This window comes from Apium graveolens, chromosome 10 (genome assembly GCF_009905375.1).
Source record: "Apium graveolens cultivar Ventura chromosome 10, ASM990537v1, whole genome shotgun sequence".
NCBI classification, from domain to species: domain Eukaryota; kingdom Viridiplantae; phylum Streptophyta; class Magnoliopsida; order Apiales; family Apiaceae; genus Apium; species Apium graveolens.
Genome location: NC_133656.1, coordinates 89452229 through 89460644, shown reverse-complemented (window position 1 = coordinate 89460644; position 8416 = coordinate 89452229).

Sequence of the window (8416 nt, the reverse complement as noted above, 5' to 3'; positions counted from 1 at the left end):
GTGTATGGACCAGAAAATTCCCGATCCTCAGGGATAGGATCCAAACCTCGTATATAGGGGGGCGACCGTCCTCGTGCTTCGCTTCGCCCAGCATATCCACTTCCTCCAACCTCAGGGTGAAGGGGCATCCCATAAGGGGGGTTAGTAGTAACAATAGTTGAGTATTCATACCCGACGGGTCGAGAATTCACAGGTATATGTATTTGTTGAACTTGAGGATTCGTACCTTGAACAGTCGGGGGAGTTGTCCCTTGTGGCTGAGGATGAGTTGCCCCTGTCTGGGCTTCCCCCTGAGTAGATGCATAAGTTGAATGGGGAGGAACCTCCACGGTTGATGAAATCACCTGGGTTGTCCCTGATGGTGTTCCCTCCTCCAGAGTGCTGGTTGTTCTCCGTGTTCTCGCCATGGTTGTTGTTGCGTACTTCCCACAGACGGCGCCAAATGTTATGGATTAAAACTACTATATATAATTGCTGTATTTAATACTAAGGAACGTGAGCTTCGAGGCTCGGTTTGACTGCTCTTGTGTTTCGTGACTCAATCTGCCTTAACAAGATGCCTACGTACCTTGCTGATTACCAAGGATCAAGTCAAAAACGTAGTTCTGATTGGTGGGGGTGAGACCCCTTATATAGATGTGGGAGTCCTTGAATTGGACTTGGTATAGGAGACTTGGTGGATAAGCCTCTGAATTAGGATAGACTTAGGAGTCCTAGGAAGTAGGAAGCTGATTCCTTATCCTTTTAGGTCCCTTTGAGGCTAATCTCTAAGGACTTATATCCTCATCGGGACTCTTTTCAACATCTGATTTCTCCCTTATTAATTAATTACGAAATTAATTAATAATCAGGGCTTTTTGGGCCTTTTTTTATTCCACCAGGCCTGATCTGGTCCGTCAGGCTTAACCTTTCTGGTCTGAACATTATACATCTTATTATTGGGTCCAGCAGCCCATTATTAATAAAATCAGGATTTATTTATCCCTATCAAGTTAAATGATTTGATATTTCGCTGCAATTACTCTTAATTATGCAAGTACCTTTTTGTTCTTGTTCCTGGTTATTATTGGTGATCTCTTGAGAAAATACCTATTGTTCTGGGTTATTTGCGAACCCTGAATTGGGATATTTTGAAATCAAAATGATGTGATATCAAAATACTCTACAGACTGGATGGTTATGATGAGGGTCAGGGATGGACCGGACCCTATGGGCCGGGGATGGAACCGACCCATGTTTATTGGGCCATAGTGCATGGGTACCCGCTATATCCTGACTAATCAACAGGGTATAAGTATGAATGTTGGTTCTAGTGTCCAGTCTAATTTATTGTTGATCGCCATTAACGGCATTCCTTAATTGAAAAGTTTTATGATTACAAAACCGGACAAAGACCTGATTCAAGAGATGAATCAGTGAATTACTCATTACTTTTGATTTATGATTAAGGGCTAATAAAGGCCAATATTTTATGTTCTCAACTACTTCAAATAACTAAAAATATATTTATAAAATTATTTAAATATTGTGTTCGGGAATTTCTTTTGATATTGATATATAGAAAACTATTATGATACTTGCTGAGCATTGTGGCTCACTCTTGATTTTTGAATTCTTATTCCTTTTAGTATCAAATGAGGATAAAAGTGAATAGTTCGTAATAGACAACAAAATTGGAGAGCTCCCAGCCTCAGGAAGTTGGAGATGTCAAAGTGCTTAAGACGAGAAAGTTGGTCAAGAGGTTATAGAATTTGAGTTAGTTGTAATAAATTTTCGAAGGTTAGATTCTTGTTTCATACCATAACCTGTAAACGATCCGAAATTTGAGGGGTCATCTGTATATTTATTATAATATACAGGTTTATATTATTTAAAGTTGTTTGGTGACACCCAATCCTGACCCTGGATTTGAGGATGTTATAGGTTGGTATCAGAGCTACAGGTTATTGGTCCCTGAAATAAGAATAGATAGGAATTAAGATAGTATTGGTAGGGCTTATAAGATAGGAAAGACTTTAAGTAAACTCATGTTGAGTTTGAGTTAAGATTGTCGGATATGACATTGATTATTAAGATAAGATGTTGTTAAGATAAGTGTGAGGTGAATATATTGACATTATAGATATATTGAGTATTCAGATCTTATGGTTGCGAGGAATCAACAGCTCGACAGAGATTGGGTAAATTACCCTGATTTTCATATGGTTTTAAGTGAAACTGAGATTGATTCTTTTGCAAATTTCATATAAGGAGGGATAGATGAGTTTTAGTATAATCCAAATTAGAATTGTGTAGTACAGCAAGATCTAGGCTGGAGGCAACGAGCTGATGAGAGAACCAGCGTTGCAAAGTTTCAAATGTACAACTGTTGTGTGAAGCTTCTTATCACTTATCGGGCACTGCGCAGGGAACGACGCATCTACCTTATTAGGTATACTTAAGGTTAACAAGAAAATACGACTTTATCTACAGATAAAATGTCAAATTGCGTTAATTAATTGTAATTATGACATGAAGAAAGACGAAGAGGATATCAAAGATAGTACTGGATGTTAGCATTGGAGTTAGAGTTATAAATAAGGTAGTATGCAACGGTAAATGAAGTTTTCGTCGACCAAGGAATGAGAAATAAACCCAAGGAGGGGTAGAAGATATACCAAAGTGGATGAAGTCTTATATGGTCATTTCTTTAATTAGATACCTCATTAGCAGATTATGAGAATAATAAACAACTCATATAGTAATGATGACAGGGTGTGTGCTTTTCAAAATTTTAAACAAGTTCTCAAAAAGAAATTCTTAATAAAATTTCTAAAAGTTCTTTAAATAGAATAAGTTTTAAAATTTGGTTGTCGAATTACTACTTTAGTTTCTTGTTTGTTATAAACAGTAGATTACCTGGAAGAATAGTTGATCTAGACTCAATATTATTAGTTCAGAGGGCCAAATAGAGCCGCTAATACGGAGAAATTTTAAAAAAATTCTCTGAAGAAGAGTGCAAACCTTGTTTAATAGTATCAACAATTGAATCAACGTGCGGAAACATTTTTTCTCCAATTTATGAAATCATTAAAGTTTAAAAAGGTTCGTTGACCCAAAAGAAGCACGAGGATGATTGAAGAAAATGGGGGAATCTTACAGATGATTGAAGAAGAATAATATTTCTATCGACGGAGTCGAGGTGTTGCATGATCGATGATTATTCTATGCGGCATAGACGAAATTAGAAGCTATGACTATAAATCCCGTAAGGACGCGATTATTGTCGAACTATTAAAGTATCGAACGTGGAGGCACGACGCTAAAAATACAAGACTTAATGGTAGGGAACTGGCATATTAGGCAAATTTATGAAGGCATTTCCAAAGGATTTTCTGAAGTTATCATATGACTTGGATTTGGAATTGGTTACTCGAATGAGCCCTGAAAGTATATATAAGTGAAACGTGGATGGCGACCAACGGTGTCATTCTTTTCTCTAATATGACAATGTATATTCTCCTTAATTCTTGGATAAGTATAAACTTCTTTCATTAATCTGTTCAATGAGCCAATAAAAAAGGAAAAAAATGTATTGTATCCCTTTTCAAATCATTCTTCCTTCAAAATATTTCTTCTAATTGAGACGAGCAGTGTTATGATGTGACGCTTTGTCAAAATGACGAAGAGTCTGGTGGGACGCCACCTAATTATGTGATGTATGTCATATAGTATGAAAGACCGGCCATCTTGAGTACAAATATGGTTGTCTCATTCATATCTAAATTATCACTTATTCTTTCTTTTTCAATCATGATTTATTGACTTATGGATTCTTCCAATTGGTTTGTGGCACTGTTGTTCTTTACACAGCTTTCCAATCAAAATTGTAAGTCACATGTCATAGCCTATTTGTATATTCGAGGATTCAACTCAACTCAAATAAGAATATAGTAAGTAAATAGTGGATCGACCGTCAAAGAGATCTCGCAAAGTAATATCTGTCAAAGGATTCAGAGACAAGGTTCATCTACAGACTTGAGGAATTAATTTACTGGAAGAAGTTCAAGAAATTGATCATGCCTCAGTGATATAAATCAAGATCGTGGATTTAATCAAGTGACAGAGATCTCGTCAGAGTATCATTAATTACAAGGATTTAATCTGAAGAAAATCAAAGTGTCAAAGTCAAGACATGAAGAAACGTCACGGAAGTTAGTCACTCATGAACCAGACAGTACATCGAGTGTCAACGTTGAAGTGGTGGAATTGATTCATAATTTTCAGTGATTTTCAGAAGATTTGCAGAAGAATGGTTGCTGCTCAAGACTAGAATTAATTCTCTATTAATTAATTAATTCATCTAATTTAATTAAGAAAATAAATTATATCTGCAAAGAATAATTTATTTATTAATTGAATTAATTGATTAATTAATTCTGAATTAATTTTAGGAATTTTCAGAATTTAAATTGGATTAAAATTCATTTAAATTCAGCAAGACAATTGAAAATGAACTAGCATGACAATCAGGATTGTCATACCGATTGTCATGCTAGGCCATTTTCAATAGTCTCACCGAAAGTTACACTAGGAGGAGGATTGTCATGCTAGTTCATTCTGATTGTCTTGCTAGTTCATTCTGATTGTCATGCTAGTTCATTCAGATTATCTTGCTAGTTCAATCCATTGTCCTACCGATTGTCTTGCTGAGCTTAGGATTGTCTTGCCAGTTTAATTCTATTCTGTTGTTTAAAAAGAAGCAGAAGACTTTTCTTTCAATAATCTCAATCATTATTCAAGAACAAGAGAAAGCAGCTGCAGCAAAACATTTTATTTTCATCTGCTTTATTCAAGATCATAATTTCTAGATTGTAATGTTAAATCTAATCCACTAGAAATCTTTATCTTGTTCTTGTGTATCAATCTAGCGGATTAAAATCCCTAGAACTTAATCTCAAATCGCGTTTAGCATTTGATTCTAATTATTGCAAAAATAGAAAAAGTTCATGTCGAATTTATTCTAGATTTGTGATAATTGATTTGAGATTAATACCTTGTAATCGATACAGTTGTTGTAACACATTTCAAGTTTAATAATATTTTTATTTAACTTGAATTTTGTTTCACATTTTTTATTCCGCATTTTATTCGATTATTTGGTAACGTTTGTATTCAACCCCCCTTCTACAAACACATTGGGACCCAACAATTGGTATCAGAGCCTTCTGATTAACGAACAAATCAAGATCCTAGACTTTTGTGATTTTTCAACTCCTTGAATTTTTATTTATTCAAAAATTCATAATGACTTCACATAAAGTTGGAACCGTTAAAATTCCACAATTTGATAAAGAGAATTATATCATGTGGAAGAAGAAGATGCTATTATTTTTACAAGTTGCAAATCCCAAATATTCAAACTTGTTAAAGAAGGGTATAAAAACTCCGATGGTTATTGAACCGGAGGTAATAATAGATGGTGTGGTGACTACTGAAGCTAGAACCTATCCAAAAGAGCCTGAAGATTTTACTCCTGCTGAGAAGGAAGAAGCCTCCTTGGATGCCAGCCTTCAATTAATATTAATTGATTCCCTTGATCCCTTGATGAACAGACATGTGATGAACTGTAAAAATTCTAAACACATGTGGGAAACTATTGAGGTAATTAATGAAGGCACAGAGGAAGTTAGGGAGAACAAGTTGGAAATCCTAACCTCTGAATATGAACATTTCAAATCAAATCCAGGAGAAGGAATTACTGAAGTGTTTGAGAGGTACAATGCGTTGATCAACAACCTGAACATCAATGGAAAGTATTATTCAATCAGGGAGGTCAACAAAAAGTTCCTTTTAACACTGCCAGCTCATCTTGAACATAGAATCACTGCCATTAGAGAAGCTAGAGATCTGAGTGAGATTTCTTTGGACAGGCTCTATGGAGTGTTAAAAACCTATGAGTTGGAGCAGATTCAACAGAAGGAAGTCTACGGGAAGGATAGAATGGTCAGCACATCTACTGCACTTGTAGCTGAAGGTCAACAACAACAACAATCTCAACAGTTAGAAAGAATGGTACAGTTTTCCAAGGGTGAGGAAAATGAGTTAGTAGCAGAATATGATCCTCCTACTACAAATCAATCAAGTGATGATTTTTATTCCTTGGAAGAGCTGGAGCAATTGGAAGATGAATCAATGGCCCAAATTGTCAAGAGATTCTCCCATGTCAGATTCAGGAGGAATCCCAAGCTTAAGTACAAGTCCAACTACAACAAATTCCAGAAAGGTGGATCTTCATCCTCTAACACCAGCAGTGGTGGGTACAAAACAGGGATGGTTGATCGAAGCACCATTAGATGCTATAACTGCAATGAGTTAGGACACTTTGCCACAGAATGTAGGAAGCCAAAGCAAGTAAGAAAGAACTCTGAAAGGGCTTATCTGGCAAAGGGAAGAAGCTGGGATGATACTGACAGTGAAGATGAAGATGAAGGAAATCTTGCTCTTATGGCTATTGATGGAAAAGCTTCATCGTCAAGAATAGAGGTAAAACTTTCTGATGCTGAAATGGTTTATCATCTAAGAGGTAACTTAGATTGTGCACGTCGTGATAATGAACTGTTAAGTTTAAAGATCACAGACCTTGAGAAAGAGGTCAATGAATTAAGACTTGTGCACATTAATCAAGACAAATTAAAAGAACAGGTATCTTTTCTAGAGAATAGAGTTGACTGTTATAGAAAACTCGAAACTATTCTCAAAGACAAGATCACCGGTCTTGAGACTAAGGTTAGAGCCTACTTCAATTCTTGTTCGAAGGCTAAAGAGTTCTACAGTAAGCAAGCTGTTAATCAAACATCTGGAATAGGATATGATTACAATGCTGCTATTGGAGAATTAGGCATAAACTCCCCTCCTCATGTCTGTGCTAAAGGGAGGGAAGTACCACATGTGCTTAAGGGTGTTGATGAACCCCTCTATAAAGCATCAATTGCTGAACCATTTGATGCGACCTCTTCTGTTATTCAAGAAGAAATACGTGCTGAAGATCATGCTAATGAGAAGATTGTTTCCAAGTCAAGTGAGTCGAAAGTTCCAGTCAAAGTTGTGAAAGCAACTGAGACTAACTCAGACACACATGAGTTGGATAACAATAATGCCATGTCTACCATGCATAAATTACCTGCTGTTAATCACTCTCATAAAGCATGTAGTATTGCTAATTGTATGTCTTGTGCTTTTAATATGATGTATGCTTATTTTAATGGTAAGCATGTGTCTAATGATAAGACTACTCCTCGTCAGCATGTGAATAACAAGAAGCATGATAGGTCTAAGACTGCTAGTCCTTCTAAGGCTAGAAAGGAGACATTTGTGCCTAAGCTTAAACAGAAATTTGTTAAGGCTGTTTACAAGGTCAAATGTTCAGTCATTGAGAAAGTTGAGACAATTAAAATTAAAAATGTTGTTTTTCCTGATAAAGGACAGTTCTACAAGTATGCCGGGCCCAACCAAGTTTGGGTTCCGAAGAAGGTCTAATCCATTTGTAGTGCAGGGCATTAAACAAGTATAACCGGTAGTGTGGATTCTTGACAGTGGATCATCAAGACATATGACCGGAGATAGAGCCCTGCTATCAAATGTGGTTGAGAAAGCTGGCCCCATGGTTACCTTTGGAGATAACAGCAAAGGTTTATCTGAGGGATATGGCTGTTTGCAAGCTGGGAATGTTATCATTGTAATTTTGTATATTGTGCTAGGTTATTATCAGGAAGCAGTATCTAACATATAGCACCAGTGACGAGACTTGAGAATATTACGACATATCAGGCACCTGCTGCACATTACACTTGGAATTGTACTCTAGTAAGATGTGTACAAGTGTACTCCTGGTTGGTGAGTTAAAAGAGGAAGTCAGTGCACCACAGTTCATGGACTTTGCAGCTGCAGATCTATTGGACTATGCAATCTCTTCTTCACAATCTCACTTCAGGTTGGTATGAACTAGTATACTGCTCAAGCAATCGTCAAGGACATGGTATGGCACTCTAACAGAAGTTATAATTTTATATGAATAAGTAGAGTCGTCATATTAATAACTATCTTATCACTAAGCACAATCATATTGTTTTATATGTGCAGTGGTATATTGTTAATGCAACATAACAATTAGTATCTAAAGTACTTGACAAGTATCGGTCAATGATATGTTGTTAACATTATGTTGCAGATATTTGTAAGCTTTTGACATGAATGAGAATTACTTAGACTTTACCCTAAGTGATCAATATTTTATCAAAAACTCATTCATATTGAAAAACAAAATCAAACTTCTTTCTACATTAGTGATTTCTTATTTCATGTAAAATCTTTTGAAATCACTATTGTAAATCATTTTCTCTCTATCACCATATATTCTGTGTTACAGATTCAGTCT